The following is a 25348-nucleotide window of genomic DNA, read 5'->3' as shown; positions in this document are numbered from 1 at the left end:
ACACCATTTGCAAATGTATAAGAGTGTACAAAAAGTTTTGTATGTTTAAAACTTGCGAGTTTATCCTGAATGAGAACGTGCAAATCCTCTTTCACGTACGACTCCCCCTGAATACGTGTGTGTGTATTTTTGAGACTTTCCTGCCAGAGGCAGGGTAACTCGTACCGTTCAGCCAATCAGATGAGAGCTGTAGTCAATGACACCAACTCTGCGCTTCATTTGCGCAGACTATTTCTCTCCAGCATGGCGAACGGAGAAAGCAGCAGTCACACTTTTTTTCATTTATTTAATTATTTGACCATAGCCTAACTCTTTTTATCCATTATTTTGCCATAGCTCCGCTCTTCTTATTTATTGTCTCGCAGCCTCGTGAGCAGTATGTAGCCTGCAGTGCCTAAATCTGCCAAAAGTGCCATCTGCAAAGGATAGGTTCTTTTATAACCTAACATAAACATGTTATGCTAATTTTAGAAAAAAATTAAGATGGCAATTAGAGGTTTTTGCATCTGAACTCTTCAATTACAGACATGACAAACATTATTGTTCATTTCTGAGTGTTTTTGACTATACTGACACATATGAGATCATAGTTTTTTCTTGTCTCTTGCAACACGTGGCACATACTTGTTATGAGCTCATTAGCACGTTTGATTGAGTTTTATTTTATTCCATTAAGTTTTAGTAATACCCTTCATGCTGAGGCAGAGATCTTTAGTGCTGTATGATGACTGAATCTTCCACTGTGGCCCAGATGTGCTGTTTACTCCCAGAGGAGGCTGATGGAGGAGAGACATTCAGACATTTTGATTCCCTTCTTGCATATTCATGCTTTTCAGACACTTCAATTATTCAGCTGGACGGATTTTCTTAAGGAACCATCCAACGAATTGCTCACTTTGAACCATGAATGATGGGATTGAAAAGGATAGCTTACCCAAAACTTAAACCTGTTTCTTTCTTCTGGGGAACACAAAAGAAGACATTTACAGTAGAAAAAAATGTTGGAAAAATCTAACCACTGACTTCCTTAGTTTCTATTTTTCCTATATGGAGGTTGACGGTTACAGATTTCTAACATTCTTCAAAATGCCTCCTCTTGTCTTCAACAGAAGGTGTAAAACCACCTCAAGGTTAGGAAATAGTCAGTAAATTTTCATTTTTTTGTGAACTATCCCTTTAATCCCATTTCAGTAGCAGACTGATCTTCAAATGAATGTTTGACCTGTTCTTAAAACAGACCACTAAATGCTGCCCCCTAAAAATTTATTTTCTTGTATAATGTACTCTAATGTTCTTTTTTGACCAAAACAAAAACTAAAAGGTCAGTATAGCTTTTTGAAGCATCTTAAAATCACTGCAATTTACTGATTGTTTCAAGATGCTTAGGGAAAAAAACAACAATATTTTTAACAGCAATAGCTGTATGCTTGTGTTACACATACTGTGGGTGTTACCCTGGATCATAAAACCAGTCCTACAGTATGTTGCATGATTATATTTTGGATTATTATATAGGTCAACATTATTGATTTTTCATTTGTGCTAACAATCATTGGAATATTGAGTAAAGGTCATCTTCCATAAATACATTTTTTAAATGTCCTACGTCAAATACATTAAAGGGCACCTATGATGAAAATTTTCTTTTGTAAGCTGTTTTGACAGGATTGTGTTCAGGTATAGTGTGTGCACAGTTATATTGGGGTGATAAAAAGAAAAAAAAAAGCCTCTTTTTTTATCTTCTTTATGTTAATATAGGATCAAAACCCCTTTCCTATTTTGAGTCCCACTGCAAGATGACATAGGAGTGCGGTTTCAATGCCCACCGATTTGATTGACAGCCACGTATTAACACATCTCCGTAGTGACATGTATAATCATATCATCAAGACATAAATGGCAATGCAACCAATAATAAAAGATCTGTTCAGCTCTCTGTGATCATCAATCATCAAATGTGATCAAGAAGGAGTTTTACTAGTTTAAAACGATTTTAAAACAGGGCATGTTTGTAATGAATTACAGCAATTTTACCATTTTTACTTTATCACCACAGACGGGTGTCAGTACAATTATAAAAGAAAATGCTTCAAACCCAGTTTGTGGACATTAAGTCTAATTTATTTTAGACATTAACATCTTTACAGAAGTAGATTTTTAAGTGGATCCTGTCACATTTGCATGCAAACTGTTCAAACTTACTGTAGTATTTCTCACAAACGTTACATGAGATTGCTTCCTTCATGTCTATCAATGTGTTGTTTTTCTGACGTAGCCAAGGTGGAGATTGAGGCACACTCTGACAGGCATATTGGAACGGTTTGGCGGGGAGAACTAGCATTAAAGGCACAGGCAACAAAAACAGCTACAGATTGTTTAAAGCAGAAAGTGTCATCATTCTAAAAGGTATAATAAATAATCTGATGAATGTTTTGAGCTGAAACTTTACAGACACATTCTGGAGACCAAAGGCTCATCCTTAATCTTGAAAAGGGGGTAAAATTTATGATTACCAATGTGCATTACTAAGCATTTAGACAGTTTTAAAGGCATTTTTCTCAATTTAGTTTTTTTTTTTTTTTTAACCCTCGGATTTCAGTTTTTTTTTTTTTTAATACTTGTATCTCAACCAATCCTAACAGATCATACATCAATGAAAAGCTTATTTAATTAAAATAATTTTGAAGGGACAACCTTTTTCATTGCCACAAAGTTGTAGTAATGTTTCATGTCTTTAACTTTTTTGTTTACATGGTTTCAAAGCATGTATTTGTTTGTTTCTGTGATAGCTTAGTACGGGGTTGATTTATATCAGCTGCTCCTTATTTATTAATTTGGTGTGTCTGTATATGTATAGTCCTTACCGGTTGTTATTCATGTGATTCATTGATGTATTGTGGCAATTTAGCTGATAATTGAATGTCAGATAAGTGATGATAAAAGGTTAATGCTTTATCACATTTGAAAATAACACACCACCCACACTAAACACAACGGACAATAAAGAAATAAAGAAATAAAATGCATTTGAGAAAAAAAAAAAAAAAAAAAAACATGCCATTATCATTGGAACTGTATGCTGAGCAAGAACGATATGTAGAAAAATCTGTGCATATTTAGATAACCATAATGCAAACATGTAAATATGCATTAGATTGCACTAATCAGATAATGACCTTTGGTAGAACTGATTTCATGTAATAACAAATATTGTGTTAGGAACCATGCAGAAACATGTCTTCTTAAAAATATTATCTATACTACAAAATCATATACACTACAGTGGTCAACATTAGAAGAGAATCATCAACTTTCATCGAAGTTGTCCTAAAACTATTGAATAACATGCATTCTTTGCCCTACATCAAATGTTGACTGCTGTATATATACATTGGTTAAAATAAGAATGGAGTATGGCATGGTAAATATATTTCTGATGAAGCTGTTGACATGAAATTGACCCAGATTGAGGTAAAAACCCAACAATGCAAACATACAAATAAAACAAATAAAAATCTGAAAATTGTTAAGTGCAATAACAATGCAAAGCCATAGAACTGAATTGCTGAAATGTATTTAATGCTTTGTACAAAAGCTTTTTTTTTTATGATGAGTGTCACATGCATTGATCAGATGTGATTTTAACCCATACTGTATAACAAAGTCTTATAATCTTGGTAGTTTTGTGAGTTTTTTTTGTTTAAAATTTGATCTTTAGTTTTTATTTTCTTATGGATTCAGGTCAGGTGGTTGGCTGGGCCATTCTATAGCTTTATTTTCTTTTCTAAAGCCAATTGAGAGTTTGCTTTGCTGTGTTTGTGATCATTGTCTTAGTGAAATGTCCACCCTAATTTCCTCTTCATTATCTGGTAATGTAGGTCATGAAACGGAATATCCATTTACACTGAGAGGCAGAGTTGTTGCTGTTGTTTTTTAATGGGAGATTTCAGTTGGTTTCCCAGTACTGGGTTGCAGGTGGAAGGGCATCCGCTGGGTAAAATGTATCCTAGATAAGTTGTCGGTTCATTCCACTATGGCAACCTCTGATTAATAAAGGAGCTAAGCCAAAGGAAAATGAATGAGATTTCAGTTGCTGTCTGAGCTTTCCATGCCTTTCTACACTTCCCTTTCTTCATGTGTTCAATACTGTTTCCTTGTGTCATTTCTTTTTATTATACATAACTTCCTTTCTAAACTAAATATTTATTTTAGTTTTCTTTGTAAGGCAACGCAGTGGCGCAGTAGGTAGTGCTGTCGCCTCACAGCAAGAAGGTAGCTGGGTCGCTGGTTCGAGCCTCGGCTCAGTTGGCGTTTCTGTATGGTGTTTGCATGTTCTCGCTCCGCTCGCTTGGGTTTCCTCCGGGTGCTCCGGTTTCCCCCACAGTCCAAAGACATGCGGTTCAGTTGAATTGGTTAGGCTAAATTGTCCATAGTGTATGAGTGTATGTGTGTGTGGATGTTTCCCAGAAATGGGTTGCGGCTGGAAGGCCATCCGCTGCGTAAAAATGTGCTGGAAGTTGGTGGTTCATTCTTCTGTGGCTTCCCCGGATTAATAAAGGGACTAAGCCGACAAGAAAATGAATGAATTAATGAGTTTTCTTTGTATGCGTAAATTACTTTGGTTGACATCATGGTGAACATTTCAAGTCAACATCACCTTTACAAATATAAATAGTTTTCTAAGGAAATAAGGATGCAGTCAATGCTTGTCTTTATTCACTGTATACACTGAAAACTGCAGTAAATATACATTTCAAGTCACAATTATTGGCTCTTCTAAAAAAAAAATATATATATATTCTTTTTAAAATGTTTCCCAAGTGCCCAGGTGTAATAAAGAGATTTTTTCCACACATTATTATTCATTTAATAGCTAATTTCTTATTACAATTATTTTTGTCTTTGCCATAATAACAATACATGCACTTTTAGCTATTTTGCAAGATAACAGTATCCAGCTTAAGTTAAATTTAAATGCTTAACTAGGTTAATTAGGTTAATTATTTTATGCAAGTTAGTTTAATCTGGTAGTTCATTGGACAAATATGATTCTGTAGTCCATCAAAAAATAATAATTTCTTAAGGTGCCTAATAGTTTTAACCTTAACAGTTTTAGCCAAAATAAAAAAGAGTGATAAGATAAAGATATAGATAATGGGGAAAAATTCTTTCAGTGGAAAAAAAAACTTTCTCAGTTAAGTATATCTCTTGGGAATTATTTGAACGTTCACAAGAGGACTAATAATTTTGTCTTCTCCTGTAGGTGCATTTTTTGTTTGTGTATATATATATATATATATATATATATATATATATATATATATATATATATATATATATATGTATAATTTTTTTTTTTTTTTTTTTTTTTTTGTAGGGCTTGAAATTAATCAATCTGTCAAAGCCAATATCCAATCCCATCTCGACCCTATTGTACTGCCTGTCTTGAGCTGGTAACCTGTACTTTGTAAGACACAGCTTTCATTAGACATCATTAGACATCTGCAGAAGAACCTTTACAAAAGGGAAAGATGAGAGCATAGCTTTTTCATCTCCCCTCAGGAAGGAAACGCTTGAGCTGCTTTGCTCTAGAGCCACAAGCTGTGCAATGAGCAGGCAGAATCGCACATCCAGCCTTTCACAAACAGCTGCTTTAGTGCCACTAGATGTATTTTAGTGGGAAGGGGGTGGAAACTGCTCCCTGCATTTCTCAACGTGCCAGAAAATGTTATCAGTTCAGTGTTAATGTGTCTTACTTTCCATTACCCGGGCCTTTATTGCTGTGTGTATATCAACGAGAAACTGCTGCTGAATTTTAATGAGACATCCTGTTGCTTGTTGCTTATGTCTGTTGGTACGCCATGTGAAAGTTTTTTCAAAAATATCTGCTTTTGTGCATTGATTTAAAACAGGGAAAAGCAAGATTATAGCATAATAATGAGGCTCTATTTGTTGTCAATTAGTTAATGCTTTAGGTGTTAGCAACTTCCTGTATTTATTGATTTTATCTAATGTTATGATACTAATAATAAAAATGATAATAATATTAGGCACGGTAGCTTAATGGTTAGCAGCACTGTCACCTCACAGCAAAAACGTTGCTGGTTCGAGTTCTGGCTTAGCCAGTTGGCATTTCTGTGGAGTTTGCATGTTCTCATGTTTGTGTGGGTTATATATAAACATATGTAAATACATAAGTATTTTATTGTATATGTATTTTATTAATGACATAATTTGCCATATTTTGTATCAGTAAATCTACCTTTAAAAATAGTTAAAGCGGAAAAGAAACAGAAAAACTGGAAGAAGAGAAAGCGAGTAAGACAAAAACTAAAGCCAAAAAATAAAATAAACACGTAAATAAAAGGGTGAGAATGTGGTACATGGTAAAAAATCAGGTGAGGGCTTTTCTTTTTCTGGATTGCTTTTTAAAACTGTTGGGTTTAGGGAAATGGGTGGGCGGGTCAATCTGTGCTTTTGAAAACACTTTTGGTCAGGTTTAGAGCCAATAGTGAGTCAGTCGATCGGTGAGTCAGTCGACAGTGGCCTCTGGGGATTTATGTGAAAAGAGCAAGCGCAAATGGCTCTCACGAGCAATATTTGAGATCTGAAAAAGTGTAAACAGTGACCTCACACGGTGATTCGCGAAAACAAAAACTGCAAAAAAAAAAAAAAAAAAAAAACATACTGTAGCTCCTGGGACGTATTTGGCACTCTCCAGAAATGTATATAGCGGTACATTTTCACCATGAGCCTGAGTTAATTATATTTAAACTAGGTTGATCATATTTATACTCAAATGAGTAAATATACATCTTCACCCCTGATGTGTTTACGTGATTCAAAAGTGAAGATTAAATTGTAAAAATGATTCATGCTGCCAACAAATGTTCACTTTTGAGCTTTATATTCCATAAATAATACTTCAAAATAAATTTGCACAAAATAAAAAAAACAGCACAAATAATAATAATTGTTTCTAAAAATTACATAATTGCCCATCATTTTAATTACAGGAGTTACAGGAAAAAAAACATATTAACAAAACAGCTATTTTCAATAGTAATAATATTGTTATTAATTTAGTAATTAATAGTAACTCATTCAGTCATTCATTCATTTATTTTGGCTTAGTCTCTTTATTAATCAAGGGTCGCCACAGTGGAATGAACCACCAACTTATCCAGCATATGTTTTTGTCTATTAAATAGATATTGCATCTATAATCTATTTTTCTGTACTGTATTTTTTATTTGACAGTGCAGCATTGGTATAGGCATAAGAAGTCAAAGTCCAGACTGTAATGAAATAAATGCCTCCATTTATAACTCTATTATAGTCTAAAATAATGTATCAACATAAATACCCAGTCAATCAATTGTCTGGTAAGACACAAGTTACTGGCTCCTGGTTTTGCTTTAATATAGCTGAATTTGCCTCTAGGTATTTGGCATATGTGCATCTGAGGGAATGCAGCACATGAATAATTCATAACATAAATATGGTAAGTGCTTTCAAACGGTCCCTAAACGCTCACCATCGCTACGACAGTGCACCCGTGCTCTTCGCTTTATATTCACTTGCATGTATAGTACTATGCATGCATGATTGAACCTCAACAGCACTGACATTACTTCACTATTAAGCACTGTAAATTAGATCATGCAAACCCCCACGTGAGAAGGCCAACCTTTAAAGATGAATGTGATGAATGTGTTTGTGTCACCTAGCAGTATTCAAAAATAAATAATAATTTCAAACAACCTTTGGAAATGCACTTTACCCTTTAACGTAAAAAATAATAGCTATAATAGCTTCAACTCTTCTGGAAAGTGTTTATGGGAGTTTTTGACCATTGATTTAAAAGTGCAGGTTTCAGGTCAGGCACTGATGTTGGACAAGAAGTCCTGGCTCTCAATCTCTGTTGTAATTTATCACGTTTCCACTGCTAAATTACAGTTGATGAATTAAGGTTTGGAAGCTCTCTACACACTCTAATAGCTCATTTGAAAGGCTAGATAGAGTTTGGAGGTCTTTACCAATTGACTTCTGTGCCCTGCTCTGTACTAACACACTATGCACTTATTCACTGCAGTCAACTGTGTAGTTTATGGCTGCATCCAAAATTGCCTATACTTGAGCAGCTAATACTTTTTGAATTTTAATTTGCTTCTTGCCTTTTTGTACTCTAGCTTTATGAGTGTTTAATGGAAGTGGGTGCAGTCGGAATTGATAGTGGAAGAGTGGGGATGGCTGAGAAGTGTTCCTGCTGAAGAATGTAATAAGCTAAAAGCTGTCCGTTGTGTTGGGGCTGTTCATCTAACATTTACAAGTACACTTACCGGCCACTTTATTAGGTACACCTTACTAGTACCTAGTTGGAACGTCTTTTGCCTCTCATTCTTATCAAACAATCTTATTGTAAGGTGTTACCCTTTTTATAAGGTATTACTTTTTTATTTATTAGATACTAGGTCTTGTTAATTACATACTGCTAGTAATTATTTTAGTAATTAATTCAGCTTATCAGTATAGTTATTAGCAACAAATGTCAAATTCTTCTGCAAAGATCTGGCAACATTTAATTTATGACTGTCTTCCAGTTGTAGTACATATTTTAGTTCTAAATAAATAGGTACAAGTACTTATTTATTAGATGATCATTCATTCATTCATTCATTCATTCATTCATTCATTCATTCATTCATTTTCCTTTGGCCTAGTTCTTTATTAACTAGGGGCCGCCACAGCTAAATGAACCAATTATTCCAGTATATGTTTTATGCAATGGATGCCCTTCCAGCCACAGCCCAGTATTGGAAAACTATTAGTTACTCAAACATATTAAATAGTTTTTATTAAATACCACTATTTATTCATAACACACTGTACTAGTCAATACTTATTAGATCAGAATAGAGTTTACACTTGTACCTAAATATATGTATTCATTATTGGTACTTACTGATTAGATACTAGTTGTTTTTTTAAACACAACTATTTATTTTATTTTACGGGTGACATTTGTTTTATCCTCAACTCTACAGTTGACATTTTAAGACCAGTAAAAAGCAATTGTGTCTATTAAGATAAGATTTATAGTATGATTTATAGAATGTCATATTTACCCTTTGATACTCCAGTAAAACTTGCTGCAGTGTAAACAGACTTTCATTTTTATCAGTTTAAGGACACATGAACGCACCATTACATTTAGCCATATTGTATATTCTCATGTAAAACAGAAACGACTTTATGCCTTTAAAATTTTCAATAAGTCTCTCTGAGGACACATTTACCCTATTTGAATGGCAGCGTCCCGGATTGTCTCCACAGAGAGACCTGTTTAACATTTATAAATATCTCCAGAATGTCACTGGTTGAATGAGAGCCGAGGCGCTGCCATGACAAAAGGCCGAGTACATGCTTGGCTTGCATTGTTTTAAAAGACAAATGAAATCAAGGAGCCTTTTCCTTCTTTAGAGCTGCACAGGATATGAGCCAATTGGGTGTGTGTGTGAAATGCCAAAAATGCAAACTATCAAAATACATTTCAAAAACAAGCTACAGTATATATTGTCTAACAAACTTTGTTTAGAAAGGGTTATGAACTTTATTGTGAAACGCTTTATGAAATGACATTTTATATTAGCAGGCCTTAATGTACTTAACTGTTTGATGAAGTATACTTATATACTGTAAATGTACTCTGTCAACTGTAATTATATTTAAAGTACTTGGTTTAATTATCACTAGTTACAATGTTAACTTTACCCCTAAACGAAGCCCAAGTACCCTTAAAAGCAAAAACTATTCCTTAATCTTAACCCTAATCCAATCCTGCTACTAAATTTAACCTCAAAATCAACTCTAAATCTTGGATCACTATACAGAACATACATAGTATTATAGGCATTTAGTGCTAGTAGTTAAAGTTAATAAATTACAATTATACTATTAGACTGTAATCTATTTTTTAATAATAATGTTAATAATAATAATAATAATAATAATAATAAAAACAGGCGATGCGGTGGCACAGTATGTAGTGCTGTCGCCTCACAGCAAGAGGGTTGCTGGTTTGAGCTGGTTTGTTGCTGGGTCAGTTGGTGTTTCTGTATGGAGTTTACATGTTGTCCCCGCGTTCATGTGGGTTTCCTCCGGGTGCTCCGGTTTCCCCCACAGTCTAAAGACATGCGGTACCGGTGAATTGGGTAGGCTTGTATGAGTGTGAATTAGTGTGTATATATGTTTCTTAGAGATGGGTTACAGCTGGAAGGGCATCCGCTGTGTAAAACATGAGTTGGATAAGTTGGCGGTTCATTCCGATGTGGCGACCCCGGATTAAAAAAGGGACTAAGCCGAAAAGAAAATGAATGAATAAAAACAATTATTATTAGCAGTTGTAATGACGTTTATTTACTCTTTAACACCTATTTTTCTCTCATTCAGTTCATTCATTCATTCAGTCATTCATTTTGCTTCGGCTTAGGTTCTATTTCAGAGGTCGCCACAGTGGAATGAACTGCTGTATTCCAGCATATGTAGCACCTGAAGGAAACCCACGCAACATGGGAAAAACATGCAAACTCCACACAGAAAGGCCCACCGCCCACAAGGCCCAGCAAGGACTCGAATCAGCAACGTTCTTGCTTTGAGGTGACAGAGCTAACCACTGAGCCACTGTGTTGAATATACATTAATATACATTTTTGGTTAAAAAAAAAAAAAAAACAGTTTTAAATTTTTGATTTTATTGTCTATAAATACCCTCTGAATTTATTCTTTATATGAATGTGACATGATGTGGTGGCGCACTGGGTAGCGCTGTCGCCTCACAGCAAGAAGGTCACTGGTTCAAGTCTGACATTTCTGTGTGGAGTTTGCATGTTCTAACGAGTTGGCGTGGGTTTCCTCAGGGTGCTCCGGTTTCCCCAACAAGTCCAAAGATGTGGTACAAGTCAATTGAATAAGCTAAATTGTCCGTAGTGTGTGAATGAGTGTGTATGGATGTTTCCCAGTGATGCTGGGAAAACAGCATCCGCTGTGTAAAACACATGCTGGATAAGTTGGCAGCTCATTCCGCTGAAGCTACCCCAGATTAATAAAAGGACTAAGCCAAAAGGAGAATGAATGAATGAATGAATGAATGAATGAATGAATGAATGAATGAATGAATAAATGTGACATTTTTAGGAAAGTTTTTTTAGTTTGCTTAATAGCACTTCCTAATTGCTCTTCTTAGTTGTGTATACTGTGTTTTACAATCACAAACTTTAGTCAATTTTCAAAATCTAGACACAAAATTTACAACCATTGCAAAAATTGCTCATTTTTGCATAAAAAAAATATTAACTCTTTTTTTAAATGCTTGTATACAATATACACAAGTCAAAGAGACTTTGTTCATTGAACTAAAATTACCTTTTTAATATAATACAATTAAACATCAAATTGATCCCATTTTAAATTGTAACTCAAACAGCTTCTGAAATAACTAAGTAACTAAACTAATTAATGAGTATTCATTTGATTAACTTGATGTAACTATCAACTGATAGTTGAATAATAAATAACTGTTGCATTACTCTGGATGCATGGAAACTGATGTACAATGTTACATTTCTAGATGATGAAAGTTTCAGGATAGTGATACAACTGTCTCTACTATTCCCTCTACACTTAGATATAAACCATAATGAAAGCTGTAGCATACATTTTAAACAACAATAGTTAATATTTGTTAATGATTGTTTATTGAAACAATGTGTGCTGGTGATTTAAAGTAATATTCCTGTAGTATTTGTATGATAAAAGGATTATGTGAACTAATGATCCTGCAAATGCAAAACTTCTTTAAGGAAATGAATGCAGCATGTAGAGTTTTGGACACTGGAGAGTTTGTCTTGACTGTTTATTTTTGTGTCTAAAGTTTTGAAAATTTACATCAGTGTTCTAAAATTTGTGGCAAAACAATTGTAAAAAAACTGTAAGTAAAACAGTGTGGCGTGACTGTGTGGCCGTCAGTGTGTCTCTTCTCTCTGTCAGTGTGTTTGTGATGAATTAAAAAGTGTCTCAGCTCTCTGTCTCCACACCGCTATCCTCATCCAGCCTGAAAACTACATCACTGTCAGCAGCTTTTCAACTCCAACTCAGTATATCAGTGTTTTCCAGAGTGAAACACTCTGAATTTATAAACACGCTGTGTATTTGGCTGTCTGTGGTGGTAAACGTAGAAACAACACAGGCTCTTTGGAAAGGAGGCTATGGCATTTTGTCTCTTCTCAGCTGTAAAATCACACTTAAAAACAACTCTCTATACATTATGCCAGGACTAAAACACAGTTTTGTTTTGTTTTGTTTTGTGTTGGTTTCCACACTTGGGTGAAAGAATTATTTTGGAGAAATAATTTATTTTTGTTGTGTAGTAGTTCATGCTTTCATAATATTTGTAATTTATTTTATTTAATTGAATTTAATTGAATTTATTTGAATTTGTTTGATCAACTCATTGAACATGAAAATGATATAATTTAATAATTAAATTTAATAACAAAAAAATTTACAATTGGTGAAATATATCTTTTTAAAGTGTTACTCGTAAAATGTACTAGGAATTTTCTGTATGTCATGTCCATAGTTTTAATTAATTTTGGTCAATTTGGTTTGAGTGGATTTCTATTTTGTTTTAATCTATGTACTCATTCATTCATTCATTCATTCATTCATTCATTCATTCATTCATTCATTCATTATTTTTGTTAAACTATTGATGAATTATGTGTATTACGCACTTGTACAGCCTCCTCACCCTTTTGTATTACAGCAGTTTAATAAACTCACCACAGTTAGACAAATATTGCAGATGTTAGACAACATAATGTACTTTTGAGGCTTTTTAGGTGAGACAGAAGTTGTTTAGATTGCAACTATGCAGTTTATTTATAAGGATAGTGCTTATTTTAAATATTTATAATTTCAGCGATACAGAGAGTCGACATCCATCAGCCTGTCATACTGAGCAGAGCAAAGATGGCTGACGCTCCACCACAAGAAAACCACATAAACCCTTAGAGGAGAAAAACTCAACGTAATTTCAAACTACAGCCGATCAAATCATTATAAAACAGGTAAGTGGCTTTCTGAGTCGATCTCTCTCCCTTTTGTATGTTGTAGTGCTGTATTTATGTCATAGTCTGGTAGTGTTTCTGGTAGTGTTTGCTCTGCTTTGGCCTTTTCTGGGTTAATTATGTGATATCCCGATTGCAACAGAGAAATACTGGGAAAGGTCAGACTGGTGGCATTTCATGCCGTTCAGCCTTATAACCTTAAAATGTCAGCAAAATCACCTGATTTGTCATCACTTTAGATATTACGCTAGACAATCATTCAAATACTAGTTCTAAAGTGACGTGTGCTAAGTAGCAATGGTTTCTGCTGTTCTAATGTCAGCTGCAGATATAAATAAATAGCATAAGAAAATAGTTCCTCATACAAAAAGATTTTTAGACTTTCCGTGTTTGATTTTTCTTTATGGCGTTATCACACTTGTAGCAGTACGATATGACTGTAAATCATCACTGGTGGGACACTAAGACATGCATATGTTATAAAGAACATATGCATAAATTACTATTAATTTTCACAATTACAAAAGAAATGGCGAAACAAAGAAATTCATGGGATGAAACATAAAAAACTCAAACTGTTTTTATTGAATTTTCGATCAACCTTTAGCTCCTTTATATCAGGCCTTTTCATGTGGTCGTATAAATATTTAAATTCCTTTACATATAAGTACCCAAGCTGTATCACAGCCCATCTGAAAGTCAGGTATATAATTCATAGACATTACGACATGAGCATATTCATATGCATTATTTAACATTTTAGAAGGCACCGCATAACAGACACGACCCTTCAACATTGACCAATTTTAGTCATTTTATCTAATCACAGCAAAATAACTTACTACACTTTACTACACTGAAAAAAAAAAATTGTTTATTTCAACTTGTTACACCTAAAATAATTATATAATTGCATAACAACTAAAGGCATTACTGTATCTATATCCCCTTAATGATGTTCCAAACATTCTCTTGCAAATTATTTGCAGATATAAACAAAGGGAAAACTTCAGTCACTCCCAGTGGCAAAATAACACGTAAAAGATTATGTGCAGGCCTCTCTGTGGAGATATTTGATAGCATGTCTGTTTATTTCTAGTTGCCAGCTTTAAAATGCCTGGGTGGGAAGGTTTAATTAAAGGGATTATTTACCCAGTGAAATTTAAAACTGGGGGCTGATCCAACACTCGCAGTATGGCAAAGCTATTAAATCGCTAACGTGACGGCTCAGCGCAGGTCTTTTCCTACCAGCTTTTCATCTCACTGAAGTTTAATTTACCAAATCTTTTAATCATAAAGTGCTATTTCAGACTTTCGCTGCTCAGAAAAAAAATTAAAAATCAAAGCACAAAATCATATTTCGTGAGAAAGTGCAGAGCTAATGATGCTAATTCTGTGTCACTTCTGTGGCCATAATACAAATGTTGTGTGAATATGTGGATTAGGGAAGTCCTGTGAGGGACTGGGCATTAGGAAAGAGGCGCTGGGCTTTGAAGGATGCCATTTTGAGAACAGTTTAGAAGCCTTATGAACGTCAAAGATTAAATCGGGACAAGTAATTAGTTTCTGGGTTTGGATGATGGGATGGGATTTCGATTCTTGAATTTGTGGTGTGCAGGATCTACAAACCTTTAACTTCACATTTCATTATGGAAAAAAAAAACATTGTTTGAAGTTTATATACAATACTTTCAGTTTTTATGCATACTGCTGACTGAAATAACTAAAATAGCAAAAAAATATATAGTAAAAATAATGATAATAATCAGAATCAGATAAAGAGCTTTATTGCCAGGTATGTTCACACATACAAGGAATTTGTTTTCGTGACAGAGCTTCTACAGTGCAACAGAATTACAGAGACAGGACTAAAAACAGATAATAATAAATATATTTTAAAAATAGAAGTAAGTAGTGAAAACACTTGTCAAGTTGTCTATTTGCATGTACAGGTATATTATATACAGAGGTATTTATGCAATTGTTATGTGCAAATTGGCATGTAGGCCTAAGTATGTTGTTAATATTTATATATATATATATATATATATATATATATATATATATATATATATATATATATATATATATATATATATATATATATATATATATATATATTGCTGTTAATTATTTAACTGCTATTAAAATAAAGTATTAATATAAATTAATCCTTTCTTCATACAATTTATTAAGTTAAGTTAAATAGTCAGGCCTGTAGCCAAGAGTTTGGGTGGTTCGAAAAGTGGACGAAAAGTTGAACTGTTATTATTATTACGTTTGAATTTTTTCTTATTCAAATGGTCTAATTTAGACTGAGGAAAGTTGAATGTGCTGGCCAGTTATACTTTTTGTTGAAAAAAGCTCCTTATGTCCACCAATTTTTTGTTGCCGCCATACTCACTTGTGTGTGTAACACACCTCACATTCCTTATTCTTGTACGAGAAATTCCCCTGAGCATTTTTGGCGTTGCCTGTATCTGAATGCAGCTACAGCCTCTCACATGGCAGCAGGCAAAGGCACGGCCAATCACAATGTTCATATGTGTTTGGGGGCAGTGCAACTCTAGGAGAGATTGGCTGTTTCTTAATTCCAAGAATGCAGAGAACGGACTTGCCAGGTCACCTTGGAAGAACGAACTCTGGAGAACACAAAAACAGAGAACACGTCCTCTGAGACATGAGATGCTGCGTTCTTCCATATGGTCACATGACCTTCATGCATTTTAATGGAAAATTATTTAAACATTACAGCATTCACACAACAATTTATTGTTTTTCCTCTTTTCAAAATATACACTCTGCATAAAGACCTTACAAATATATGCTGCACAATATAAATAAAACAGATTTTAAAACTAATTTCAGCAAATAAACACCCTTAATGTGTCAATTCCTTTATTAAGATTTTCATATTAATGTTTACTTTTAATGTTTCATTTAGGGAAAATCTTGAAGTAAATAAGTTATATCACCGAACTTTAATAATAAGTCTAGCTGAAGTCTGCATCAACGCATCCTCGATACCAAGAACACATTTGGGAAATTTCATGCGTCCTTTGTTCTCTTGTGTTTTAGAACTGAACTTTAGCAGTTGATGATGACGTAACATAAGAACACGAGGACACAAGATCGCTGAAGAAGGCATATTGAAAAACAGCTAATTGATTTAACCTGTTCTGCATGGCTAGGTTAATATTGACAGCGTGATTATTTTTTTTTCAAGTGAATTAAACTAGTGAGGACAAGCTAATATTTGGTGGGGACGCATCCTCTCTGTCTATGCTAAACCTACGCCCTTAGTTTTATATTTATAAACAGATTTAAATGTTTTGTAAAATTACTTTGAAATTTAGGCGAGGCAGTGGCACAGTAGGTAGTGCTGTCGTGTCGCCTCACAGCAAGAAGGTTGCTGGGTCGCTGGTTCGAACCTTGGCTCAGTTGGTGTTTCTGTGTGGAGTTTGCATGTTCTCCCTGCCTTCGCGTGGGATTCCTCCAGGTGCTTCGGTTTCCCCCACAGTCCAAAGACATGCGGTACAGGTTATGAATTGGTATAGGCTAAATTGTCCGTAGTGTATGAGTGTGTGTGTGGATGTTTCCCAGAGATGGGTTGTGGCTGGAAGGGCATCAGCTGCGTAAAAACTTGCTGGATAAGTTGGCGGTTCAAAGTTAAATGAAATTAACTTTAAAAATTTAACTTTTAAATAGGATGCAGAATTAAATCACAAAAACTGCTATTACTTAATTCTAATTACTTGGTTGTGTAAAGTTTGGATTAAGTGGATGTTACAAATGTGCATTTATTGATTATTTATTCTCTAAAAAATGTGTGTATTTCTTTGTTCAGTCAGGTGAGAAATGACTAGTAAACTTCACAATTTATTCCAATTTAAATCCAGTTAAACTATACTTTTAAAAGGAGATAAGGTAGAAAGTAGAAACAAATATATATTTTCCATATGTTCAACTTTTATCTAAATCATCTCTTTTAAACCGTTTACTTCAATCCTGTTAATTCTTGCAATTGTGATAATAATTGCATTTATTTTCATTTAAACGTGTGGTAAACCATTTATAGATATTACAACATACTGTTTGTACTGAACTGATTCACAGCCTTAATTGAAATATGTGTCAGTTGTTACTGCTGCTGGTTTGTTATGTTGTTTGTTTGCCTCCAGTGGGAATGTCTGCTAAAAATAATGCTTCTTCCTCTTGACTAGAGCAGTTAAATTAATAACTTGAACAGAGGGATTTGAAAATCAAAAACTAATACTACATACTGTATCTAATAACTTCAGATTTCATCAAAACAGAAGATTGTGAGGATTATATGTGGCACCATGACCTGTCCCTCCTTTGTCAAACACACAAAAAATGACTTACAAACATTTGTACTATTCACAGTGCTCTTTTCCCCTCTGTCACTTAAAGATGACTAAATGTTTTCATTACCACATATACAATGGCTAAACTTGTCTATCTCGTCTTGTGGCATCAAACTGCACCTGCAGGAGATCACTTGTCACTCTACAGACACCTTTCAGTTTTGTTTTGTTTGACTCCAATAGGCAGAGGCCTTCCTGATGCAGTTGGCTTGCCTGCACCAAGTGTGTGGATTTATATTTTTTTTCCCAGAAATAAAGCTGCAGGTTTGGTTTTGAGTCAACAAGCATGGTGGGACCTTCCAGCGAAGCAGTTAGAGAGCAATTTGTTCTAGTTTACTGAACCACTGAACTCTTACCTCATAACACCTAGACCACTACTGAAGCCATTTGAGCATGTGAATGTTTAACGTCGTTCTTTCCTCTGAAGCTTAAACCCAGATGCCCTGTGTAATGACTGGACAGATGTACCACTAAACCACGGGGGCAAAACACTTATTGTGAGACATATATTTATTAATAAAATAATTCACACTTAGCAAAAACAGTAAACTTAGGTTATTGTCAGATTGTTAAAATAGGGAAATTAACATAAAAGAAAACAAAACAAGGCAGTAGACAACAGGAAAAACAAAAGTCTTACTAGGCACAGATCAGGTGGTCTAGGAAACGCAAGGCAAGCTTAGTGTACAGATTCAAAAAAGGAGTGAGAGACAGAGAAACAATAACAGGCTGAGTTAAGTATACCAGAACATGTGAGGGAGAACTAAGGCATAGAGGAACACATGGACCTCTAGGGGCATGTAGACAAAGTATAGTACTGGATCAACATGTCCCCCTGTATACATTTCTGGAGATTGCGAATTATGTAGCCAGAAGTACTTATGGCTGCATTTCATCTTTAAAACGAATGTTACGGGGCGATATGACGTTGTTCCTCTTCGTGCTTACTAGCTTATTAGCTGACCCGATGTTACCACTTTGTCCAGTGGCTTATTGCGTATGTTGGCAAACTTGATACGCAGAGCAGTGTTGACTATGATGATAGGGTTTAAGTCCGGTAAAGAATGGTTCGGTAGAATGAGAATCAGATTTCAGTAGTGCCGGATTCAATGTGCTCCAAATTAAGCTCTGGGTTTAATTTGGTTTAGGGAAGGAGGAGGCTGGGCCAGTATATCAGTAAATAAGTCAGTCAACAGCGGCCTGAAAAAGTGTGCACAGCAGAGAAACTTTTCAAATCTGCAGAGGGTTGCATTGAATAAATGCTATGACAAGCCTAATATTTTTCACTTAGATCACAACCCAGTCTCACATGAGAATGGTATTTATTTTTACATTTGTTAGTAAAGTGGCTGGGCAGTTCAGTGGTGCAGTGGTGCAGGTTAGCGCTGTCGCCTCACAGCAAGAAGGTCGAGCCTCTGCTGGGTCAGTTGGCATATCTGCGTGGAGTTTGCATGTTCTCCCAGTGTTCGTGTGGGCTTCCCCCGGGTGCTCCGGTTTCACCCACAAGTCCAAAGACATTTGCTATAGGTGAATCGGGTAAGCTAAATTGATCGTAGTGTATGTGTGTGAATGAGAGTGTATGGGTGTTTCCCAGTGATGGGTTCCAGCCGGAAGGGCATCCGCTGCGTAAAACATATGCTAAATAAGCTGGCGGTTCATTCCGCTGTGGCGACCCCAGATTAATAAAGGGACTAAGCCGAAATGAAAATGAATGAATGACAGAAAAGTGGCTAGTTTGCACCAATTCAAGCAAATTGTAGGAAAACTTTTTTTTTTTTTTTTTTTTTTTTTTTTAAGTAGGCATGCCCCCGAACCCCACCACCAACCCTAATTAGGGGATGAGCAAATTGTACTAAATTGTGCAAATGAGATTCTTTCAATTAACACCAAATAGCCTTTGAATTAGGTTTATGCACATGGACTTTTAAGATCTGGACAGACAGACATGAATGAAGCAGATTTCATGTAACGTTTGTGAGAAATACCACAGTAAGAACTTTACCAAAGAGTACTTGATGCATTTGTTGTTGAGTTAATTCAAGCCCTTCCGCAATGGTGAGTCACACACAATGTCAAAATTTCAAGCACACACACACACACAGCAAACCCACATACATACAGCGTGGCCGTTGACTTTGCACTGTTTTTGCACACAGATGTGACAGGATACCATTGATATTCACTACTGTATGGATAACAGTTATGATACTGTACAAAATAAACCTGATTTAACATCCACAAACAGGGACTGAAGCTTTTCTTTTATAATTGTACTGACCTGCAGCTGTGGTGATGAAGTATAAACAGTAAAATCGCTGTTATTCACTATAAACATGCTCTTTAAAAAAAAAAAAGTATCAAACTTGCAAAACTCATTCTTGATCACATTTGATGATGAGTGATAATCCTAGCAAGCTGAACAAATTGTTTAATCCCGATTGCTTTGCGCATGTTCTGTCTTGTTGTTATGATTGTACATTTTACTATGGAGACATGTTAATACGCGTCTGTCAATCAATTCGGTGGACGGGGAAATCGCACTCCCATGTTATGTTGTGATGGGCCTCAAAATGTGGCCTCATATTGATGTCAGAAAAAAATAGACTTATTGTCTTTATATTACCCCAATATGACTGTGGACACACTATACCTACACACAGTTCTGTCCAAACAACTTACAAAAGGTGGTTTCCATCACAGGTGCCATTTACAAATCAATTACCTTCACTGCCTAATTGATAGACATTATAAAATGGGTCTTAGACAATACATAAAGGACTGCATTAAATTCATCATAATTTCATTGCATTAGTTCAATTCAATACATTAATTCACTGCATCATGCCTTATAATATGGAAATTAATTCTACAACAGTATCTTCAATAGAGTTTCTGTGCTTGCCTGCTGCTCCTGGTGGCGCTTGCATTTAAACAGTCTTTCATCTTGTTTAACACCTGAACATCTAAATGAAGGCTTAAGTCTATTTAACTGATTATATTTTAATTATATTACACGCTCATTTCTTTAAAAGGAACCTTTTGAAATTTAAAACAGTGACTTTACCATTTACCAGACATTTATTAGTGGCTGAAAAACACTAGTTGTCCATATAGCCAATTAAAAAAATAAAAAATTAATTGCCATGGGATTGCATTAGAAGGTGGGGGATAGTGTGTCCTATATAGGAATTGTCCAGCCCACACACCTGTTTGGAACACACTCAGATTTACACAATGTTTAACAAGAACTATGAGGTGCTTATAAGAAAGAATCTGGTGCATATGGAAAGGAAAATAGTTTGTCAACTACAGATAAAACATGAGACTGCATAATTTGTATTGTGTTTAATCCAAGTAGGGTATCACTGTATGTGTTGAAGGCTCTATTTTTGAAACCCTCTTGCTGCAGTGCCACTGAAGTTTAAAAGCACATGCTGGCCTCTCTATTGATACCGAAGTAAAAATAGATAGTAGAGGTCTTGCTGTGCGTGTGTTTGCAAGTGTGTATGGTTTGAACACAGAATAGATACTGATTCTCTATTAATAGCCAGAACCGCCAAACCGGAAAAAAAGAACATCGGCTGACATTTTCTCAGTCAACATCTGCTAAGCCTTCAAATGCCACTGTGGTATCTTTATAATCAAGATGTTTCCCAAGGGTGCTGTTGCTTTTTGGCAGAGGTATTATCATGAGGTTTAAGAGTACAAAGCTGTACCCTGAGGTATTAGCCATAGTCGCGTGTGTTTTCTTTGTGTGCTATGTGTGAAATTTTGCTGAAAAGCAGCACTGTGTGTGTACTTGTAGTAGCTAAATCATTTTGTCATTTAAACTTTTACACCTTGTTATGTACACATAAAGTTCAGTATACACAGGAGTGAAAACTAGATTTAGCAATAATTAATTTAGCTTAATTAACTTTTAAAAATGTAGGTACTGGCAACCAAATATGCTAAAGGTTTAAGCTGTATCAAAAATCACCCACTAAACCCTCATATTCACTATTAGTGCACTAACATAGTCCACTTAAAGTAAATGAGTGAGTAAATTTGAGTAATAATAAAATATAATATAAACATTAACAGTGTTTGAGATTACAAGATTATCTTGTGGTCAGATGCAGAATTCATTAGGTGCATGGGGTCAGACAGTGCATTAAGACTATTCTGTAGTCTTTGAGTGTACATTGGGTGTACAATCACTATTGAAATGCATTGTGGGATTTATTGAGTGCACTTAAGAATGTCCACTTTGGTTTCGGACGTAAAATAATGCAACCTGCATTTGTCTTCTTATTAAAGTCATTAAATTTGATTGCTTGAGTCAGAGATGACCCAGCCTTGTTGCTAGACCCAGCCTAGCCAGAACTTGGCTACTCTGATGTCAGGTATCGCAACTAAGTAACATTCATGAAACCAAGATTTAGAGAATTTAGTTTAGTTTAGTGAATCTTTACATTTTTGTTTGGCTTATGTTTGTGAAGTTGTGCCTGTTGGTTTCTCTTCCCAACTGAAACATTTGATGGATTTCTAGAATGGTCCAATATATATATATATATATATCAAAAGCAGAAGTGTAACATAATCGTAGGGCTGGGTGATTTAGCCTAAAATCAAACTTTTGATTAATTAAACATTATAACTCGATTACAATTATGATGTTTTATTTATTTATTTTATTTTTAGCCCTTATAGTTCACTGATAAGTTTTGTACACATATTACAAGTTGTTACTGAATGAAGGGTAAATTCCTTGATTTTAAAATAATTGATGTAAACACACACTATTTACTATCTATGATTATTTATTGAACATCAACGTTGACTGAAACTGAAATAAAAGCACATTTTGCCTTAATAACTTTCACTTTTGAACAAAATAAATGTTTTTCTGTGTTTTTCATATTAAAAGTAGAAAATAATAAGCAGTATCCCTTCTAAAGAATATAATATTCTCTTGGATATCCTGTAAATAATATTTAAGCATTCCGCGTATCTTCTGTGAACAAATATTTTAATGTAAATAATAATAATTATATTGTAATGCAAAATATGCTGTCTCAAGGCATCCCTGATGCATCTTAAAACCATCATCACTGTAGTGCAAAGTAAGTCTCAAGAATTTGTCCTTCGTCCTACTTGAACAGAGACCAATAGGGGCAGCAAAGCGGCCACAAAAGAAGAAATCAGTCTCACTCTTTCACGCGCTTTGTCCTAAGATGACTACTGTATGCTTAGTGGTTGGTCAGCGGCATGCAGTAATTACACTTATTACTAAGCCATACTTGCATGCTATTTCAGACTGAATATTGAGAGTACCAGACACTACAGGGAGCGCACCACAGGTTGCCATTGTTAAAAAATAAACCAATGTGAATATAAAACCAACTTGACCTCATAAAGCAGGCAAGGTGGAATAGTGCTGTTTACTGATGTTTTGTTGTTAAAGTAAATAAAAAATTCTACATTATCGATGTTGTAAAAGGTCCCTTATAAAATTTAAAATAGTCACATCAATTTTTCACTGGAAGATTTCAGGGGCTGAACAACACTTCTATATTTATATATAGCCCATTCTTAACAACATCAGCTTTGCGTGACTAAAATACTTTTAAAACATAATATTACCTGTCTAATGAAATACTACACCCATGGTGTTATCCTTCCTCCAGCATAACTCCAATATTCAAGATTTTTAAAAGTTTCAGCATTTGTTGAAACCGTGGCACGTAACTGTGGCACATGTGCACGCATAAATGATGAATCTGTGTCAATAGAAGTGTGCAGTTGTACAAATCTACATTTGCGGACAGAAAGTTTGGGCTCAGAATTGTAGGAATTATCGGCCAGACAATTTTTGATTGGATGAACATTTTTTTTAGTCTTATGCCTTACCCAGAATATAAAAATACATATAAATACATTTTGATCATTTACTTTATAGATTAATACTGGAATGTGAAGAGACTTTTAACCAGCACAACAAGAATGTTTCTGAGGACAATCACCTACTGCACCTTTAATCTGTTTGGTTATTTCCTTTATGCTCTCAATTTGGTTCAGCTCTTGATGTGGTGTAAACACTTTTGACATTTCCGGTTTTCTCAGCAACAGAAGTCAACATAGTTGTGTAAACCAAGAGATCAGTGAATGTAAGAGTACCACAAATATTTTTTTTTTGCATTCAAATTCTCTTAAATTACAAAAGAAAGACTTTATGATAGTGTTATCACCACTTTTAGAAAACAGAAACAAAATGTGTGAAACTATTAAGGGTAGCCAGAAAAGAGAACAATGTTTAATGTACCGTCCTGTCCATAGACACTTCATTAAAAACATCTTGCTTTTACTTATTTGATGCAAAGATTAAACACTACCAGTCAAAAGTTTGGGGTAATTTTTTTTTACTATTATTTTAAGAAAATGATTCTGTTTATCAAGGTGGCATTTATTAAATGTAAAAAAAAAAAAAATTGTTCAATACATATTTATTAAATATTTATTTATTATTGATTGTATGCATTTTCAAATGAAAGTATTACTCCTGTCATTATTTCTTTTATTACCATCACTATTAATAATGATAAAATTAATAATAATAATAATCATGATAATAAGAGTGATTTCTGAAGGATTATGTGACTAGTAATGAAGCTGAAAATAATCATAAAAATCACTCAAATAAATTATTAAATTAAATTATAAACTAATTTTGAACAGTTATTTTATAATGCAATAACATTTCACAATTTTGCAATTTATACTGTATTTTTGGTTAAATAAATGCAGCATTGGTGATGTAATGTGAATGGGACACTGGACAAGGGAGTGCCGATCCAAACGCATGTTTATTAGAAATAGTCAGACGAGCAACAGTCAATACAGGGTTTAACAGATGTGTGAAGGCAATCTAGAGTTGTGGTCAGTAAACGATGGTCAAAAGGCAGGCAGCAGAACAACGTAAATAAACAAAAAAACAAGGTGAGGGTCAAAACACGGCAAAGCAAGGCAAAGGCAAATGTTCACAATTCAGTTTAACAAGACTCACCTGTGAAAGTATCAATGTGAGCTGAATATGCGTGTGTGTAATCAGTCCATGAACAGCATCAGTTGTGGGAGTGTAATCAATGGAGACTTGGAGCAGGTGTGTGTGTTGCATGACAAGACTTGTAGTTCATATTGAGGTAGGATTGTAGTTTGTGTGGATTTGATGTTCTCCAGCAATCTATGATGATTAGAGGTTGTAAGAGGTGAGCAGGATAAGCCTATTTTAAAACATTTAAAAATCATACTGACCCCAAACATTTGACCATGCAGTAGTGTATAACACAAGGTATAGCTTTAAATGTACATATGTTTTGGAAAAAAAAAAGTCAAAATATTAAAAACTTTCATTGATTTAAGAAGATGACCATTAAACACATCATCCTCGACTTGTGAAAAGGGTCTATTGACTTGTGCTTGTAATTGTTCTCCTGCATGTTCGATGGTGTGTTAAATAAAAGTAAACGTGTTGCATTTAGATCCATTATTAGCTGCAACACCATTTGTGACAGCTAAAAGCATGTGGTTTCAGATCTAAATGTTAGCCCAAACTACATTTCACAATGAAACATGATGTTTGCTTCCATTTATAGTCTGCAGAATATATAGTTTTGAGTCTTGCAGCAAGTTATTTGCTAAATGATGGCATCTGGAGACATCGCATATGTTCTGTCTCCAGGTGGAATTCCAGCCTGCTTGTGTGAGTAATTATATTGCACCCCAGGACAGATTTCCTCTGCACCTGAATGATGGCTTTTAGTACGGCATAGAAATAATGCCTGTAGGAGA

At 34.7% G+C, this 25348-nt stretch overlaps 1 long non-coding RNA gene across 3 annotated transcripts in view; it reads left to right on the top strand.

Moving 5' to 3' along the window:
• The window catches only part of LOC141378836 (uncharacterized), a 44883-nt gene that overhangs the window by 8553 nt on the left and 10982 nt on the right, over positions 1-25348 (top strand). For all 3 annotated transcript variants that reach the window (XR_012394329.1, XR_012394330.1, XR_012394331.1), the window contains one exon: positions 12983-13130. This is a non-coding gene — a long non-coding RNA (uncharacterized lncRNA). The remainder of the gene's footprint in view (positions 1-12982; positions 13131-25348) is intronic.

The sequence above is a fragment of the Danio rerio genome, chromosome 18, assembly GCF_049306965.1.
Source record: "Danio rerio strain Tuebingen ecotype United States chromosome 18, GRCz12tu, whole genome shotgun sequence".
In the NCBI taxonomy this organism is placed as follows: domain Eukaryota; kingdom Metazoa; phylum Chordata; class Actinopteri; order Cypriniformes; family Danionidae; genus Danio; species Danio rerio.
The sequence above is the reverse complement of the archived record's forward strand: the minus strand, read 5'-3'. Positions and strand labels throughout refer to the sequence as shown.